Below are 20,812 nucleotides of genomic sequence, written 5' to 3' on the forward strand. Positions count from 1 at the left end.
TGAAACTTTAAAAATCAGGACTGTCCCTTTTGGCACATGTGGAGATCTACCTTGCCTCCTAAGATAAATGTTCTTCCAGCTTCCATTACAATTTTCTGAGCCACTATTCATGGTAAAAAATATCTGTTCTGGGTTGTCTGCTTGGATATATTATTCTGATTTAGAGTTTCGTTGTGATTTTAATGTTGGTGGACAACTGCCAAGGCTCTGCATGAGTCCTCAGAGGTACCAAAGATCCCGAGCTCAACCAGTGTTGGTAATGATGTAGGCTGCCTCTCTCACTTGTAATTAGAGCACTTCCATAGGAAATGGTGTACCTGTATTCTCAGCATAGCCATCCTAGGAATGTTCCAAGCCAAATTGCTAGTCCAAAGCTCTGCATCACTGTAATTTAGAATGAGAACATTCGACATTTTCTGCTAACATCGAGTCACTCTGCTGCCAAGAAAGTAAAGTTCATGGGACCAAACAGAGCCAGCAATAAACTCCAGTGTAATGATTAGAGTAATGTCCTACTCTTCTGGGCTCTGCTCCCAGGACTTTCTCTACTATGTTTTTCTTAAAAATGTATGAGAGGATCATGCTAGTACTGGGTGAAAATAACCATTCAAGGGTGTGTTTGAAAAAAATGAAATCAAGATGCTGCTACAAGGTTAGGTTTTTTGTCTTTTTTTTTTCCTTAAGGACAAAAGCTTAGCATAGTTCCTCAAAAGTAGGCATATGTGAGACTTAGGTGATGAAAAGAACTAGGTGTTTAGCATTTTCTTTCACAGCTAAATGAGAGATCTATTCCCCTGCTTTGAATGTAAGACGTGATGTCTGGAATTTTTCTCCAGCACCTTTCCAATGACATTTATTTTAGGATGTCTGGATGCTTCTGGTATTGAGTGCTCAAAACTAGATATATGTATGTGTCTAAGGAGACTCACTAAAAAAAATCCAGTAATATTCGTGCATCTCTTTGGGTGAATATTTGCAAATTAACTAAAACAAGGTCTATTAAATACTACCATCGCATGAATTTGCTTTTTTAATGTAAATTAACATAATAGACTCTACTTCTCAGCAAACTGTGAGTAGACATGTTTTATTCTTAGCCAAACTGAACTGTCCAGTCTTTTGTGGAAAGCTCTGCAATTATAACCACTTATTTAGACACACTTAATTTTCTTCCTGGGCCCATGTCTACTTCTTTACTTTTGCTGATAAAAGAAAGGAGTAGCACTCACCTCTCTGTTACCATACCAAGCTCTAAACTTACTAGCTTTGTACAGCTTCTAGAGACTAATAAGCATGAGACAAAAGTGTATACATATTAATTTCTACCTAAACTTACAGGATAAGAAGAAACAGTGCCCACAAAGAAAAACAAACCAGCAAAAGTCTGCACAATAAAATAAGCCAGCGTGATGCCAAATAAGGAAGGTCTTCTTCTACTTTCACAAGTAGGTTTCAGTCGGTTATTTTACTATTTATGTGGTGTTAATAGCTTTATACAAAATATTTTTCAAAGAGGCTTAATATAATTTTGGTTGTAGCTAAATGTTATTTTCAAGGAGTGCTTATTTTAATCAGATGAAATTTCCTAAATATTTCTCTGTTATCACAAACCTCAAGTTGTAGGGATAACAAATGTGAATTTGTATCAGAATAAAAATCATTGTTAGAAAAAATGCTTTGCTTACAACTGTGACTACAGCATACCACCATTTTGAAGTCTCTCAAATTTCTGACTTTTGTGCCTCCTTTCTTTCTGACCTTTTTCTTACCAAGTGTTTTGGGATTTGGGCAAATATTTTAATTCTGATAATTTTAGAAGTCAAAATACATTTATAGGACAACATAAGTCTTTTTGCAAAATATTCTGCGTCCTGAGAGTTTCCTTGAGGAACTGTTAGGTCTAGTCTATATTTTATAAATGTTGAAAACACTGACCTGTGTTCAAAAAAACCAGTTACTTTATGTTTTAAAGTTATCACATTTTAAATACACAGAAATTAGTTTTAAAAGGTGGAAAGATGAGTTGTAGTTTACAATTATTTGATATTCAGATTTGCAAAGTGAGTAAAGATAGTGGTATACAACTTCAAACTGTGTTCTGTCTACACATTCATTCTTATTTGAGCATAGACACATTTAACCTCTGTGACATGCTACACTTTTAATCCTGTGACTGCTTTAGCTGAGCTGAAGCCTAAACATGTCAGGATTCTCAGGACAGTAATTTTCTTACTGTGACTGAGCCATGAAGAGGCAGGGAGTCTCTCCACCAATCTCCCCTGCTCTTCTTCACTTAAAATGGCCCTTTTATGTAATTCATAATTTATATACCATATTGCTGAAGGCTTCACTCTGGCTACACTTAATTTGATGTAGTTATTTCTGAGCAAAAAAATAGCGATCATACATAGATGGAGAGTCAAGAAATTTTGAGTTGGAGCGGGAGAAACTTGGACCAAAGACCCAGTGGAATAATGATTGGATCAGAGAAGAGGCAGAGGAGAAACAGTCGAATTATGATTTATTAGTTATAGAACAAATGTGTTTCTTCCTGAATAATGTTTGTATAAAGAACTGTTCTGTGCCAATGCATTTTTTCCGTTCTTCCTTTCTACTTCTTTTGCACCACCACTTGTAAACCAAACTTGATTTCAAGAAAGGTGGAAAATCACCTTTCCCAATAAATAGAACAACTCATTATGTCACTTGCTGCTACTTGTACACAATGGCAAATCATTAATTCAAGGTAAATAATATGTTTAGTCTTAAGCATTTAGGTTGCACAAGCATGAAACACATTGGTGCCATTGCTGAGTATTTCAGAGGCATCCTGATTGTCAGAATTATTAGAATATCTTGCAAAGACTGGCAGGCAATACATCTGGTAGGCAGTGTCCCACCATGGCTAACTTACCATAAAGGTATACATCTGGTCTGACTCTATGTTGTAAGCTTCTGCTCTGGCAAACACATTGAGACAGGAGCTTCAGACACCTCCAGTAAAGATGAAGACCTTTCCTTTTAGGTTGGAGTACTTCTCCTCAGCCAGCCTTTTGCAGAACAAGTTCTCACTTTGAGCTCACTCTGCCACTTGGTCATTAGTTAGCTCATAGTTACCAGACAGTGAATGAGGTCAATGATAGCAAGACACTAAAAGGCACAGAGCAAGCAGAACTCTTTTTTTTTTCCTGGAAAAGGTCTCCAAGGAGATGACATTTTCTGGCTGCACTCTAGCCTGAATTAAACCAAAAGTTTCATTAACCATCTATTTCTGAAATATTTTCCCCCCTTCTATCTATAAACCTGTAAAAGCTAGCACATATATAAATTAAGCAAGCACTCTGTTTTTGATAGGAAATAATTTATGTTACTAAATGTGTGTGTGAATAAATAGCTAGCTGTAAATTCAAGAACATGAACAAAGGGAGTTGTTCTATTTAACACTTGGCACAGTAACTGATAGTCAGAAAAAACCCCAACCAAACAACAAAACTAGCACAGAAAGTAGACCAGCCTGTCTCTTAATAAATTGTTGTCTGCAGCCTCTCCTTCAAAGTATTAACTTTTACAGCTGCTTCCCATACTTGGGCAGATGATTATGCATGCCCATATGGGTGTGACTATGGACAAATCATGTATTCCTTCCTTGTGAATCCTCATCTTCAGCAGTAGATCATATGGCATTATGATTCTTGAGCTGGTGTTTTATTTTCTTGATATTTTAGTGTCAATTTTTTGCTGCCTACTTTGGGATTTATTTGCATTTACTTCATATTGTGCCTGGATATCCTGCATTGTTGAATTTTCATAAATAATTTTTCAGCTAAATTCCCTCATGTACAAATACTTGGGAGATAACTAAAGATAACAACTTCAAAGCAGAGATTTTAATTGTAAATTAATACATGAAATTGATTATCTTAAGGGGTTAGTGATACAGTACTTTAATGTTGTGCTCCCATTATCTCACCACCTAAGATCTGAATCACTCCTTGAAGTGCCTATCTCCATTGTAAATAAAGGTTGCCTAAGGCAAGGAGCTACAAATGTAAGCATTTCGGTTGCATGTCAAATGTTAAATGAATACAGGATCCAGGCTTGGATCAGAGTTTGCCTCACAGATCAGAATAACATAAAATCTTTGGATTAAAGTTATTTTGTTTTCACATAATCTTTTACCTCTTACTTGGTACATAAGTAAACCTGTAAACCATGGGCCAGCTGCCATGAGATCAATATATCAGTTCGCAGAGTTAGGATGGGTCTATCTTGGCTCTTGTCCTCATCTGAGGTGAATGAAATTCATAGCAGGAGGTTTGACTGATTCACTGGCAGGAACAGCTTTGAAAATAGGTTGACACTTTTCACAATTGCCAACCAAATTCTGTAAAGTTTGTAAAAAGATGTGGAGGTAGACAGAATGTTATCGGGTTCAAGAGGACACATAATGTCTTTTCTAACTTTACAAATTCAAATTAGATGTGATTTTCCAGTTAAAAAAAAAATTGATAAATTTTACCGTGGGTTTATTAAGGATTCATCCTAATGGCTATCCTGCAGTTATGTCGCTTTAAAATTAATGAAATAAATAAAACAGAAGGTGCATTGGGAAATTAAGTCACTATGTATATGCTCCTACGAATTCTATTGATGTAAAACAATCATATCTGATCACGATTGCATAAAACCACCAAACAAACAAAAAAAACCAAAACAAAACCATCCAAAAATCATATTGCCAATATAATTATTAGACTAACTGCTGCATTATTGTGTAACAAATTAAATCCCTATGAAATATACCTAGCAATGTCTGTGACCAAGCACAAAGATTCCTTATAAAATGAAAAATTCACAGTATTGAAAAGAAAAGTATTTAAATGAATGCATGATTAGTCTTCAGATTTCAGTTCTCAGCCAGCCTCTAGAATATATACCTAACTTAATGCATCAAGTAATATTATTGTCTTTTTTCAGATTCTGTCACTAAAATCTGCAATGAAATAATGGAGAATTTCAATGAAAGAAATCATGAAGTAGCCTGAATAACTGTGGCACATATTTGCCCATCTTACATTAAATATTGGTAATTCTGCATGTCTATAAAAATACCTGAGTTCATTGTGCAGTAATAATGAGGTTGACAAGTATGAAGACTCATTCACACTTTTGGAGTTCTGAATTTGCCACTTCCTCTGATGAAAGCAACACCAAACTCAAATGCATTAAATTTTCCTGAGTCAAACACACCATAGCTGCTGTCACAAATAGATCAGACTTACCATGCTATAATTATAAACCTTGTGAAAGCTTTGAAAAGAAATATTCATATCTATAATCCTTAAGAAGCATTGCATTATTATGGAAAAGAATATTCAGGACTGTTTGAAGAGTCTTAATTCTACATACCTACTTTTAAAAAAATGTTTTACTGCTGCTGTGTTTCTTCCTTAATGAATCTATGTTTACATTTTTAATTACTTCAACATTTATTATTTCCTCTTTTCTGGTGCAACTCAAACCCAGAGACATATTTAATAATGGTAAACTCTGCTACCAAAATCTTTGATTCATATATGCTTTTATGTGTCCAGTCATCCTGAAGAAAAAGGGTTCAGGGTAAGGCATCCAAAATTAAATTTACTTGTCACATAGGTAACCTCACACATTGGGGTATCTGAAAGAACACCAGTTAACCATGTTTATGTTCCTGATTTTAGTTCAGAGAGAGGCAATTCATTCTAGTCTCTACTGTGTCTCAATGGGCGCATCCGCTCCTTGAATGAGGGTCTCAGAATATGAACCAGTTTTTCCTGTGTGCTGGTTTTGGGTGGGGTAAATTACTTGTCTTCACAATGGCTGGCATGGGGCTGTGTTTTGGATTTGTGCTGAGCACAGTATCAATAACATCAAGAAGTATTTGTTCTTGCTGATCAGGACTTACACAGACACGAGGCCTTTTCAGATTTTTGACTGCCACACTGGCATGGAAACTGAAGGAGCCTAGGAGGCTGGAGAACACAGCCAGGACAGATGATCCCAACTGACCAAAGGGATATTCCAGACACATGCCATCATGCTTAGTGTATAGGGTAGCAGTAAGAAGGAAAAGGGGGTTGATGTTCAGAGTGATGATGTTTATCATCCCAAGTAACCATTCCACTTGATGGAGCTCTCCAGGACATGGCTGAAGACCTGTCTGGAAAGCAAGGAATTGATTCCTTGTTTTAATTTCTGTAAGTGTGCAGGATCTTTGCTTTCCCTATAAAACTGTCTTTAACTCAACTCATGAGTTTTCCAGCTTATACTCATCCAGTTTTCTCCTTTATTCTGCTGGTGCAAGAGGGGGCAAGCAGCTGCATGGGGTTTGGTTGCCAGCTGGGGTTAAACTCTGACACTCAGAAATGGACATCTAAATTCAGATGCCTAAATATTGACAGTTTACATTTATCTCAAGCCCCATATGAGACACTTTCACAGATAAGCTTATGACAGGGAACCTGTAGGAGATCACTACTCTTTTCAGGGACTGTTAGAGGTGACATGCTTGCCACATATCTGGGAATTTTACAGGAGTTCTAGAAATAGAGGAGTCTCAGGTTGAACCTATGCTTGCTAAATCCTCAGATCTTCATTTTTCATTGTCCTGCTTTTTGTGTTGTCTTTATAGGTATTCTGGCTACTGCTGTAAAACACAATTAAAAAAGTCTATAAATACAGCTAGAAAAGTTGGGTAAGATGAACCACCATCCTCTACTGAATATGGGGAGAAACATAGTGAAAAAAGAGGAGAAAAATCTTGAGGTACTTAATGCCTTCTTTGCCTTAGTCTTTAGTGGCAAGATCGTTTGCGTTGGGAATATCCAGCCCTCTGAGATGGAAGGCAGGTACGGGGCGAAGAACAAAGCCCCCACAGTCCAAGGGGGAATCAATCATAAGTGATCCACTAGGCCATTTAAACAGACACAAGTCTATGGTGCCCATCCATGAGTACTGAACCAGGTGGCAGGTCTCTCTGATTCACTTTCCTTCAGCTACCAGAGGTCCTGATCAACCAAGGAGGTCCCAGTGTACTGGAGTTTCACAAATGTGACACCTGACTACAAAAAGGGTTGGAAGAGGATCCAGTGAACCATGAGCCTGTCAGCCTTTTCTTAGTGCTGAGGAAAGTCATGGAGCAGATCATCTGTTCCATGTGCCATCACACACCACTTACAGGTCAACTAGGAGACCAGGCTCAGTCAGCATGGGTGTATGAAAGGCAGGTCCTGCTTGACCAACTTGTTCTATTATGACAAGGTGAGCTGCTGAATGGATTTATGAAAGGCTGTGGATGTGGTTCACCTGGACTTCAGTACAGATTGTGACAGTTTCCTACAGCATTCTCTAGAAGAAAATGCCTTCCCAAGTGTATTGTTTACTGGGTAAAAAAATGTCTGGATGGACAGACCCAGGAACTGTTGGTGAATGGAGAGATATCCTGCTGGTGGCCAGTCACTAGTGGTGTTTCTCAGCACTCAGTATACTGGGGCCAGTCTTGTTTAATATCTTTCTTGATGATCTGGATAGTGGGCTCTAGTGCAGCCTTGGTCAGTTTGGTGGTGACATCAGACTCGGTTGGAGTGTTGGTTGGATGGAGGTTGGGAAGGGTCTGCAGAGGGATCTGAACAGCCTTAATAGATGTGCCAAGGCCAACATGATGAGGTTCAACAAGGCAAAGTGATGAGTCCTGCATCTGGACCCCAGTAACCTCATTCAACACTACAGGCTTGAGCTGGAGCATCTGGGAAGCTGCCCAGCAGAAGAAGACCTGAGAATGCTGGTCTACAGGAGGTGAATATGATCCAGTGTGTGCTCAGGTGGCCAAGAAGGCCAGCAGCATCTTGACCTGTATCAGCAAGACCGTGGGCAGCAGGATGAGAGTAGTGATTGTCCCTCTGAATTCAGCACTGGTGAGGCCACACCTCATGTCCTGAGTCCACTTTTAGGTCCCTCACTACAAGACGGGCACTGAGATGCTGAAACATGTCCAGAGGACAACAGTGGAGCTGGGGAAGGGTCTGGAGCACAAGATTTATGAGGAGTGGTTGAGGGAGCTGTGATTGTTTAGCCTGGAGATAAGGAGGCTCAGGAGAGAGCTTACAGCTCCCTACAACTGACTACTTGAAAGTCAGTTGTAGCCAGTGGGGATCAGTCTCTTCTTCCAAGTAAGGCGAGTGCACATGCACAATGGGATTGTGCATGTCAGCACATGCTTTGGTTACTTCTGAACAGAATATTACTAGAGTTCATTTGGCTCATCACAAATGAGTGCACAAATCTCAAGAAAGTATGCCTAATGAAGGTAAGTAACTCTCTGAAAACTTAATTCCTGATTGGTTTTATCCTTTAGGTACTGAGGCAGAAGGCAGAAAAGCACACATCTACATATTTTAGCTTCTGGTTTATGGGAAGTTTTCCTTGCAGATTCTGCTGTTAGAAAAAGAAAAAGGTTAATTGAAATAGCTAGTGTACCTTAATGCAAAGAAAAAACCCCAGCCTCTCCTCTTAAATGTCAGTAGTTCAATAAAGGAGAAGTAACTATTATGGTGGTTTGAATGTAGCTGTTTGATTCTGAAATAATCATGTCCCTGAAATCAAATGTTTCTGATGTTTGCATCAGAACACACAGTTTAATCTTTTTAGCTCACATTTTTATTTGTGAAATTAGGATAGAAAAATCCAATTAATTTCCTTAGTGGGGATGTTCTAGGATTCAATAGTTACTATTAATGTTGCTATTAATACAGTACTTTAATTATGTAGAATTCTTGGTAATTGCCAAGAAGTATTAATGTGGTTTTTTTTTTAAACCAGAAAAACATTATTTTTGTATTGTCTCCTGTTTCTTCAAATGAAAAGAAAAGCGTCATATATGGGAAAAATGTATAACATAATTTCAGAACCAAAATGAAAACCAACAAGAAAACAACTGCCATAATTTGTGAGAAATAAATGAGTATGCTAAATGAAATGTTGTTAGTTTTGACTTATTTTAACCATACATATCCCTGACAAGACAGACACTGATTGTACAAGCTCACTAACTTGTGTCTGTGGTTTGAGATCTGTTTTCTAATTCAGGAAGATGTGTTTCATTTTGGGGAAATCAGCTGAAACTGATTTCAGAATTAAGCCAAAAAATCTCTTTATTGAAATGGACTTTTTTTGGAGCAGGTTTGTCAAACAACTTAGTATTGTCAAAACACTTTCAAAACTCTGAATACCTTCAACAAAGACAAAATTATTGAATAACATGAAGCACACTTAAAAAATAAAAGATGTTGTATCATATTGCCATATGACAGGTTTCTTTTCGTATAATAATTTATGCTGAAGCATCTCCAAGATTAAATAATTTGTTTCTTATAGGTATCTGTGTTAAAAATCTCCTGGTACATGCTCTCTAGCACTGAAGACAAACACAATCTCCTCTGTGACTAGTGTGTGAAGGAGGTTAGTGCCAGCTTGTTTAGGTTTTTTTGGAAAGCTATGTTTATATTGAATGGCATCTTTAAAGGACAGGAAGAGATTAAAGAAATTGAAACACAGGGGTCATCCACTTGTATCAGTTGAACAAGCAGAACACTGTATTGGACATCATTAAAAGACTCTGAACTGCCATCCTGTTCAGGAAAGACCAGTGTGGTCCATGTCACACCAGATGTACCTGAAGTTTGCTGTGGTGTGGATTACTAGCAGGATGCTTCAGACAGGGAAACATCACCCTGAAAACCAGCTCATTCAGTCACCTGAAGATCAGAACTGACAGATTCAGAAAAAAACCGAGCTGTCAAGGCACCCAAAGTAATTTCATCTCTCTACCACCTCCCTATAACAATTGTAATATCAATCACAGCCTCTATCCATCCCTTTTATAGAATCAAGTACTGCCTACAATAAACAAATAATAAAATCCTCCGCATATTTACAGAAAGACAAAAAGATATAGCTGACATTCATCATACTACCTCAACTGAGAAAGAAAGGGCAATAGTTCTTCTTCAGACACAGGAATATGTAAAACACTGCATTCTAACTATGCAGGTGATATCACAACCACAGAGAAGTCTCAGGCTTTCTTACTACTGTATCTTTATTTATACATAGTCAGACACATGCACACTCACAAAAGTATTTGGCAGCTGTTTGGAACAGATGGAGTCCTATAGATCTCCAGGGGAAGAGCCTGTGGAAATACAGACAAAATATATATTGGCATCCTTAAAATAGTCTATGAAGGAAATAAACAGTTGAAGAGAACTCTTACACACATGTCCTAAGTGAGTCATAGCTCCAAAACAAGCCACCAGTACCTTGGAGTCAGATAAAGAGCAGCGTGATCATTTAACTTGTGGTCAGCTGCATAACAAAAGATGCTGCAGATTGTGTGCAATGATCACATAATAAAACTGATATTAGTGATGCTGAAGGCATTAGGAATACTTCTTTAGACTGGATTTTGTAAACAGGATTCTTAAAACTTTCTATGATGAAAGAGATTTTTACACAGAGGAGGAAATGAACTTCACATACACTCAATTTTGTCCTCATCCAGGAGAAAAAAAATAATCCAGTACCTTTGAGAAAGATTCATTCTCAGGCAAAACAAAATTATACTAGGGGCACTGACATTGTTGACTTTTGATATCCACTTAATTCTCTCTCTACAGTCCAAAAAATTCTATCTCAGAGCTTATTTTCTTTTTCAACTATATCTCTGTGAATCCAAAATACAGCATATTTAGAGTTCAAGGAAACCTCCAACATGGATTATAACGTCTACACAGAAATGCCCATTTGCATAACAAAGTATCTATCTTGCTCTAATCCTAGTTAAGAAGGAATATTTTGCTTGGAAAATGGTTCAGAATATTATACTGTCAAAATGTAATCAGAGTTGGATCCCTTTTGTCAAGTTTAGTTACTGCATGCAAAAAGATTTCAGAGGAATTTCCTAATTGAGCAAAAGACAGCAGCACTATGGAAAGACTAAGTTAGAGATACAAGACCAAATTTAGAGATATAGATCACAGCTTCTAGAAAAATAACAAATGGTAAAGTAAATGTCTTCAAGCTGTCAAAAAATGTACCTTAGAGGATTCTGAAGGACTCTAAGAGGTTTTAAAGATTAGTGAAAGATTTAAAGATTTTAAAGATTAGTTTTAAAGATTGATTATCATAATTTGTCCCTCAACTTGAAAAATGCTATTTATCCAAGCCTATTTGTCTACTTTATACAAAACCCTCTTCCACATTTCTCTACCCCTGTAAAAAAAAAAAAAAACCCAAAAAAAACCCCACCCTGTATTAGGTCTATTTTGTTGCTTTTTGCTTAGATTACTACACTCTTCAATTTTTTTTCAAGTAATTCAATCAAATATTTAATTCTCTGGCTCATTTCCACCACTTAATAATTTCAGGCTTAGTCCTTGAACATTTTGAACTTGATTCAGTTGCTTGCCCAGAAACCTGTAGTGCCCCCTAAGATGCATTAGGATATCCACATAGAAATGGCAAATGCAACAGAGGGCTTACAGGAGGAGTCTCAGCTGAGGGTTGAGTAGGCTGCTATTATACCTTCAATGGTACAACACATATACTTGTGGGCAAGAGGCTCAAATGCATCAGATGTGTATCAGATGTGGCCACGTCCTTTCACACACTTTGGTCTGGGCTCTGGGATGGAGATACATGTTTAATTTCCCAGTCTGCCTCCAAAAAGTTCCTGTGTAGCCTTGAAAGAAGTCCCTTCCTTCCACTCTTCCTTAATTCCCTATAGATTCCAGAGAGGCAGACAATACTTTTTCATCATGTCTTGTATGGCGACATCCCCAAAAGCATTTAGATGTGAACTGTCCATATATATTTATTCTTTTTCTGTGCAAGACTAAGTGTTCTACAAGAAACTAGCACCCTAAGTCAGTCCTACAGCTCTGATGTTAATTCAGGGAAATGCACATGAGCATTAACAGTCCTGTCAAATTACTGTGCACATTTACAATATGGTACGATGATCACAAAAGCAAAAATTATTTATTTCTTCAGTCTTCTACTCTTTCCTCTTTCAGAAATCCATCTTTTTGGATCCAGGACAGAGTATTTATGCAGTGCTTGTGATTTTTACTGGGGACAGGAGACAGAAAGAAACCTAAATTATAAGAAATTGTACTAAAAAGGGTAAATTCTAGCCATACCTACGTAGGTTTATGGAATGAAAACACAAGAAGGTTATGAGCCTAGCAGAAAGCAACATGAATGCCAACTTGTTCTCAATAGAACTCTTTGAGCCTCTTAGCAGAGAGAAACACACTTTGTATGCACAGGTTGCAGACAATTAAGTGGCTGTAGGAAGTATGGCTTGCTCCTGCTGTGCACAGCAAACGTGCACACTTTGGCCCAGCTGAGTTCCACTTACTCTTGTGCAGATCCACTGCCTAGATCAGTCTGGGGCAAGCCGGATGCATTACACCCTGGAGTGCCTAGTCTGCTTCACAGTTCCAGCAAAGTGAGCCCACATGACTAGTATAGGCTATACACTGCAGTCTCTAAATAAAAGATGTATATATATTTTTCTCCATAGAATTTCCGTGAACCCCTTGGCTTCCTGTCTGGATTTGCATTGTGCAAGTGCTGTGACTCAGAAAACAATCTAAACAGATCTTTTGTCTTCCCAGCCTTTCAGTGTCAAGTGGAAATATATTAAATCATGCATTTGCAATATATTTAAAGCTTGAATTCAAAAGCCCAATTTTGTTAGCTATTTCCCTACTAACAAAGCAGGAACACTTAAAAGCAAGGAAATTAATAGATGCCATCACATATTGTCCACTGCTGCCTCAGAAATCAAGGCAAATATCTCATCAAGTGTAAAGAAAGGCATATTCCACCACAAGACTGTGACTTTAATGTGGACCCACAGAAAGGTGGGTATTACCAGATTTTGGTTATCTCAATTTCAGTAGCAGAATATTTTCTTTAGAGAAAAGCTCTTACATGGACAACACTAGCAACTAATTATCTATTGACAGCAAAATGCCATAGTAAGATACTTTTGGTGCATTAAGAAGCTGTGTTTATCCTCAAGCAAGGGCAGAAGAATGGTTCTAGTTCACCCAAGATTTATGGATGGATTCTGCCTACTGGCTTTAATTGTATCACATAGATGCTACAATCAATACTTCAAATGCCCTTGCCTGGTCCAATCAAGATGACTCCGATTACCTGAATTACTTGCCTATTGTGCTTACACTCAGAATACAGTCTACAAAAATAAATTTGAAGAGGAGGAAGCCCTGCAGAGTGAATTAGAGTAACATCATGTGTTTTTCCTTGTAATCAAACTTCCCAGCAAAGCCCTTTGTGCACTTGCCCCAGCAGTTCTGCCTGAGATGAACCTTCAGTGACCTTGATAGCTCTAAGCTCATGTAAGTACTCCCGGCCACTGGCAGATCAGCCAACCCTCCTCCATAAATCACTTGGGAGGTTCTCTACCACCTCTCTCCTCCTCCACCTTTCAGAGAAAACTGGAACAAGGTTCATTAGCCTAAAAATGTGCCAGCAATAATTGGAACACTGCAAGGTCTAGCTCAGTGCATTTATGTAAGACCTGTAAGACATTTCTGACCTGGGCACTTCCGCAGAATGAGCAATATTAGCATTTGTAAGAACTCAAGACACAAACATATCTTGACACCCAGTCTGTGTAATTACATTTCATGTTTATTTTTCATAAGAGCTATGATGTATTTACTGTACAAATGCTGGTAAACATACAGCATTTCATATAGATATTTCACCTTGGTTTACAGTTGAAGTGTTGTTTTGCAATAAACTGTCCGTCTCTGCTCTTAGTACAGTAATACAGCACTGTAGCTGGTAGAAATACCTCTAGCTTAACTAAATTTAGGAACATTGTGTCTGTTCACGTGCAAGGAAAAGCAGGTCAAACTTGTTTTCAATTATTCAGACAGCACCAATTTTAGATTATTCCTAACTATTCTTTTATTTACTCTTAATTGGTTAGGATTTTAAAATGTATGATAGCTGCTGGCCTCAGTGTTTTGCCTAGTAACAAGGAGGACACATTAAATACTGTGTTTGTTTATGTATCTGGCATACTAGAAGGTAGAAAGTTTCCTTTTATTTATTATTTTATTTGGATAGATGAAATAAAACCTGACATATATCTTTCTTTCTTTTCCGTATTCTTTTATTTAGACAAATAAAATAAATGTTGACATACAGTTTTGTTTATCAGTGTTTTAAATATTACCCTTGTTCTGGCAGCACTTGAAGTCATCATAATGATATGAAATCCCTCCAGTCCTGGCTGCTGCATAAACATGCCAAATTCACTCCCTACTGCCAGAAGAACCCTTCAGCCTAAAGGCATGTGGGGGATAAGATTGGGCAGAGATTCGTATTGGTTATATCATGTTGCCTAATTTCAACAGTTATCTATATATCTACCTGTGTAAGACAGAGTACAGTGTAAATGTCTTGGTCTTCGCTCTCCTATTTGCCTTCCATTTTTCCTTTTCATGCCAAGTTATCTGTAGCACATGGTAAGCGCAGTGGAAAAACATGAGTGTGAATTATTAATGCTCTTGCATAACTGTACGTAGGAAAGTACTCGGGGAGTGAGAGGGGTGAAGGAAGAAGGAAGAGGAGCATGAGGAGCAGAGACCTGAAAACAGCAAGGGGGGCACTTGGCTGGAGTTCTGACTGGTGAGCAACAGCAGGAGACAAACATCTCCCTGGATGTCGTTAACGCTGTGCAGCGTGACAGCCTTTTGTAGGTTAACCCTGGCTGGATGCCATACACCCATCAAAGGCCTCTATCTCTCCTCCCTCTCAGCTGGACAGAGGAGAGAAAATGTAATAAAAGGATTGTGTGCCAAGATAAAGACTTGGGGTAGAGATCAGTCCTCCATTACTATCACAGTCAAAACAGATTTGACTTGGGAAGAAATTAATTTAATTCATTATTGTGGGCTTCTACAATTACTAATTAAACCAGAGTAGGATGAGAAATAAAAACTAAATCTATATACAAAAAGTAACCAATAATAACACGGAGAACCCAGAACTTTCTAGCAACAATTTACATAATGGAACAGGGGGATCTTGGGAGTGAGCTTTTTGCTCACCACAGCTACAAAGGGTTTTCCCACGGCCTTAAGCTGAGGTTCTCTTCTTCCTCTGCTGAACCAACCCCAACACAGTACAATACACATCCCAGTTTTCCACAACTGTTTTCTTGCCCCCAGTGTTGGTAAGATTTAATCTGTATCTCTTCTCTGACTCTTTCCTGGATTTTATTTTTAGCTTTTTGTCTGGACTGTTTATATTATGTTCATTTTTTATATCCTTATGCATTGAAAATCTCTTCTTACACTGCTTCTGCACATCCTTTACCAGCATCATTTCAACCCCCTTTCTTCATATTTCTAGTCCAATTTGTGACACTGTTTGCTTTTCTACTTCTTCATTTTCAAACTTTAATAGCTAACTGCTGATTCTGATCTCATAACCACAAGTAGAAAACCAGACCACCACAGCTGTAGTCAGTGTGGGTTTTATCTTCCTACTAAACTGTTACTGCTGAAAAAAATTTGGAATTTCTTCTCATATGTTCAAAGGAATATGAAAAAATCACCATACTTAACTCAAATGACAGTTTTCTCTCTTTGATCCTGGTTAGGCAAAGTCCTTGAACCATGCCTGCCATTTAGCCTGAGCATAAATCTCATTAAAATCAAGCACGTGCTTAAGGACCTAAAATAGGTTTTCCAAGCAACAGACATCTGTAGCTAGTTAGAAACTTTTAACCATCCATAACTATCTTTCTGCACTGTGCTCCTGCTTCTTTTGCTGCATTATCAATCTTCATTTCTGTCTCTTTTGCCTGGACAGAAATTGCTTTGGTTCTTGAAAGTCTAACTCACTTGAATTTATTCCGCCTGCCCTTCCTCCTTGGTGCATGTAGAAATCTTTCCTTTCTATCAGCAAGCCTTATTGAAAAGCAAATCAAACATACATCCTCTGTCACTGTGACTTTGAACCCCTTTTCCTTTCTCTTTTGTAACTTTTTACCCTAGAACTTCCATGCCCCCCTTGTAGGAAATGTCGACAGTGTGCGATTTTCACTTTTTCAGTTTCAGGTTAATTGTCAAGGTGTTCTGTGGACCACATTAATGGCTTCAACCTCCAAAGTACAAGCTATCAAATAATAAAAAGCTTTTGAAAATACTTGTCTGAAACATTTTTTTAACCTTTCTTTTTTTTATGAACTGCTTCCTGTTGTAGTCAGAAATATTCTCAGATATATTGAAACACATCTTGTAATATTTTCTCACCACCATAAGATTCTATAAAGCTTCAAGCTCTGACTTGTTTCCAGCTCACTTTTTTTCCCCTTGAGGTTATCTAAATATCTTAATAAACTGTGTGCCATACTTACTATCTCATGTCTAACTTCAAAGGGGATTGCTAACAACAGTTCCTCAGGTTTGCTTTCCTATGCAGGAATTCAATAAAATCTCTTTACACTAAAGCTACTGATGAATTTTTAACTGTCTCTTCTATATAAATCCCATCTTCCTGCTCTATTACTATCCACAACTGAATTTACATTTATGGCCCATTGGAATTTCCGAGCAGAGAAAGTTAACCAGGGGATATGTTTTGCAATGTGGCTGATGAGTTAGATTTCATGACAAACAGGGTGCAGAAGGTGGAAACAAAGGTAGGTTCTGAAGCCAGTACTTCAACACCTTTGATTAGATTTCAAGCTGGTGAAAAGTTTACCTTTTCTGACTTCCAGAAACTCTCAACTTGGCCCCTAATGCCCACACAGTGAGGTGATGTGATGAGAGTGAAATATATTTGTATTAATGCAGGAATATGTGGCCATTGACTCGAATGTGTTAGAAAAAAGGAAGCATGCAGACCAAACACAGAATTTTTATAGTTGTTTGGGATTTTTTAAATTACTTAAGCTGAGATCCTTATTTAGCATCTTAATTTTCAATTAAAATCAGCAAAATCACTCTATGAAGTGACTGGCTGTTACCCATGTAAATACCATTTAATTCTGGATTTTTGATCTTTAGGCAGCCTTTTTACTGGTCTCCAGAGAGGTCAGTGAAAGTAATGAAAAAAACTAACATCAACCATTTTGATTCAGGGTTGAAACGAAGAACCTCAGATTTTCTGGTTGCATGGTATTAGAAAGAAGTGAATCCCTTTCATCTAAATATAGCTCCCCCTCCACCATCTTCATATTTAAAATTCAGAAGCTTAACTTCACCACTAGGATCAGTGAGATGCTTTTCCCAAGCCACTTTCAGAAAAAGCCATCAGAAACTGTTGCTAAATGTCATTTTCAGTATCAGCATTGCAGCTTCTGTCCACTGCAGATTAAATGTCTCTTTCAAGCACCACTTTGAATTAAGCAAATCACAGTGGCACACCAGCTACCCTATAATCTCTGCTGGAACACTTTCCAGGCATATTTAGACTACAAATATATTTCTATTAGCACCACAGAAGTCAGGAGACTGTGAAACCTCCTTGCTACAACAAGGCTGAAGAGGAGAATGAAATCTTTTAATTTTATCAATCTCTTTAGAGAGTGCAATATTACAGTGGCAGGGATATTTTCCTTTAAGTGCTAGGCAAATCCAAATTGGTAATAAAACAAACTTTTATTCTGTATTATATGTTTCTTATTATCCAGCTTTTTTCAAAAGTCTCTTCTCTGTAGAATATGTTGTTCAAAGTTCTGATAACAATGATTACAGTTATAGTATTTCAGTTTATACATTAGAGACAATTAGTGCATACTAGCTACATGTATTCAATATTAGAAACCAGGAAGCACCTAAGCTGAATTTAGCACATTTTACTGGTTAATGTCTATTGGGATTTTTCATTCACCACTGCATAAAACAATGTATATTGCTTAGTTAGTATCTTTATAGGACAGACTTAAATGACACAAATGTTCTGTTTAGAGTACACAGTAGGCACAGCTGTGACGACACACACATGAACACAAAAGATCGAGTTTTATAGCCAGGATTCATGCCCCCAGCTTCATCCAATCACTGTTACCATTCTTTGATGTAAATGGAGAAGCAACTCATGAAAGATTCATTCCTTTGGTAATCTAAGTCACCCTCTGCAAGTGATGAACTTGTGTTGGGGTTTATACAGATATTTAATAATTTAAGCCCTTAACCTAACAGGCATTAAAGCCCCTACTTTCTGTTGCAATAAATTTAAAGCGGGCACCTTGGTCTGTCTGCCAGTGTCTAGAGATTGGCAAAATCAACCTTGGTAGGATTCAAGTCGCCTAATGTCAAGTGCCTCCAATGCAAGTATAGATAGCTGAACTGGGGATACAGATTCTGGTTACAGCAAATGGTTAAAAATAATGAAAACACTCAATGAAGATTACAGCATGATTCCTACATTGGATGTAGATGTTTTCTCTAGAGTGCGGTGCAGTCACCTACAGCAGTGACACTGAAAGTCAGCAGAGCTGAACCCATAGCCTTAATCACACAGAATTTAGCTTCCGCTTAGCCAACACTCTGCTAGGCAGCTGAATGCCATCAAGGAGCTGGTCCTCACAATCCTGTTATATTCCAGTGGAAAATCTCGTCAATTTCAATGAAAGTTGGGTCAGACTCCGACAGTACTTCACACCGCATAGTTATAAGTATCAATCACTCTATATTGTTATGTCCAAAGAATAATAATATAAGCATGCAGACAGGCAATAGCTGAGGCAAAATTTGACTGCATTTGCTTCTCAACCTAATATGAGACTTAGTAAAGTCTGATTTGATCTTCGTCCAGCTTCTAGACAAGAGTGACTTTATGGCTACCTCGCAGCATTCTCATTAATGCAGGGCAGAGTTTCTATGCATTACTTGTCTTCTGCATCAATTTTTCATTTGCAGTTTATTCACTGAACTCTTTGCCTGTGCCCTTGAAGAGTCATCTTCTTCAAATGACTGGTCTGATTGCATTACACAAAATGCACCAGTAAAATATTTTTGGGAAGTGAAATATTTTACTCTTTTCAGACTATTCCTGATGTTCTTACTGCCAGCTCCATCACTGGGTAAGAATGCAGTATGCGAGCACCATGATTATGGAACTGGCTATCCCTTTGAAAAATTATACATTATGAAATATCATGAGATTGAATAATAGTGGACAAAATCAAGCTAGAAATAAAATGCCCAGTTTTAACCAAGTGTTAATTAACTGATATTGTATGTTCTCTATCATTCATATTCTTTATATTAAAATTTTATTTTTCAAAGATGTGATGTGCCTTGATCAGAAGTTGCCATCTTGTTAAATCTATTATTTGGTGGAATTATGCTTGCACTACGAGAAAAGAGGATGTGTGACCATTGTGGTCCTTTCTGTCCTTAACATCTGAGGATTTTTCTCATTTTGACCTTGAACTAAAGCCCAGTGAATCTGGCAGGAAAATTTCCTTTTGTTTCAAAGGACACCACCCTACAAACAAGAATGCTGCAAAGGGGCCATAAAGTCACTCTTGTCTAGAAGCTGGAGTAAGATCAAATCAGACTTGACTTTACTAAGTTTCATGTTTGGTTGAGAAGCAAATGCATTTTAATTTTGCCTCAGCTGTTGCCTCTCTTCATGCTTATGTTATTGGTCTTACATTGGCCATAACCATAGAAAGTGATTGACACTGAGGCCTACGCAGTGTGAACCTCTGCCAGAGTCTGACCAACTCAGGGAACCCTTCTGGGATCCCACGGGCAGCTCTCTGTTTTCTCTCAATACAATGGCCTGGTTCAGCTTGCAGACAAGCAGGTGGAGGGCTACTGTGGGGGCACTCTCATACATTTTGATGAGATTACTTTCTGAGTAAAGTGTTATTCCATGAGTGTAAAGGTGACCATATCTGGCCCAAAGATATTGCTGTGATGCTCCACTGCATCTCTTTGTATTAGATTTTCTAATTTTTATGACCTGCATTTGGGATTTTTATTTTTCTTTTCTTTTAGATGCTTTTCACATGCAGTAGCATCAGAAGGAGTGATTTTTCTTTCTCAGGAGATTCAAAGGAATTGGATTTCTAGTTCTTCCCTCAGTTCTTAACAGAAGAGAAATAATGTTTGCATTTTACTGACAGCCCTAGGACAGACAATATTTGAGGCAACATTTTAATTTCATCTCCTTTGGATTGCTCTTGCTACAACTGCCATTCATGACATTATCACTCTATCTCTCAAAGAAAATCAGATCTGGCTCCATCTCTGATACAATTCCAAAGTACATATGGAATACAAAGATATGTTCATAAAACAAAACATTAATTTGTTGTGAGTTTGTTTTTCTGTTTTTAATTGACATCTAATGAGGCTTCTTTTCCAAAAAATAAACAGATTTTGTTGTCCAGGGGGAATGCCTTGAAACTACACATCAAAGCTAATGTAATTTTCCTGTTCTACTAACATTGTTCTTTAACTGCTAAAATCTAAAGTACAGGTACTTGATTACAATAGGAGTGAACCCATAAAGTTCTCTTTGACCTCACATTTTATTTCACAGCCAATGCTTATCCAACCACAGGCACTGCCTGAGCAATTTTAATAATAGACCAGCATTTGATTCTGAGCCAAAAAAACCCACCAACAGATAAGTCTTACACGTGATTTTTTAAGGTCAAACCCTCTTTCAGCCTGAGGAATTCTGCAAAAGCCGTGCCCCTAAA

General features: G+C 37.7%; 1 long non-coding RNA gene across 1 annotated transcript in view; it reads right to left on the reverse strand.

Moving 5' to 3' along the window:
- LOC141728926 (uncharacterized) overlaps positions 1 to 3,107 on the reverse strand; it is a 62,916-nt gene extending 59,809 nt beyond the window's left edge. Inside the window, exon 1 of the long non-coding RNA XR_012580180.1 lies at positions 2,915 to 3,107. This is a non-coding gene — a long non-coding RNA (uncharacterized LOC141728926). The remainder of the gene's footprint in view (positions 1 to 2,914) is intronic.
- Between the last annotated feature and the right edge of the window lie 17,705 nt (positions 3,108 to 20,812).

The sequence above is a fragment of the Zonotrichia albicollis genome, chromosome 4 (assembly GCF_047830755.1).
Source record: "Zonotrichia albicollis isolate bZonAlb1 chromosome 4, bZonAlb1.hap1, whole genome shotgun sequence".
NCBI classification, from domain to species: domain Eukaryota; kingdom Metazoa; phylum Chordata; class Aves; order Passeriformes; family Passerellidae; genus Zonotrichia; species Zonotrichia albicollis.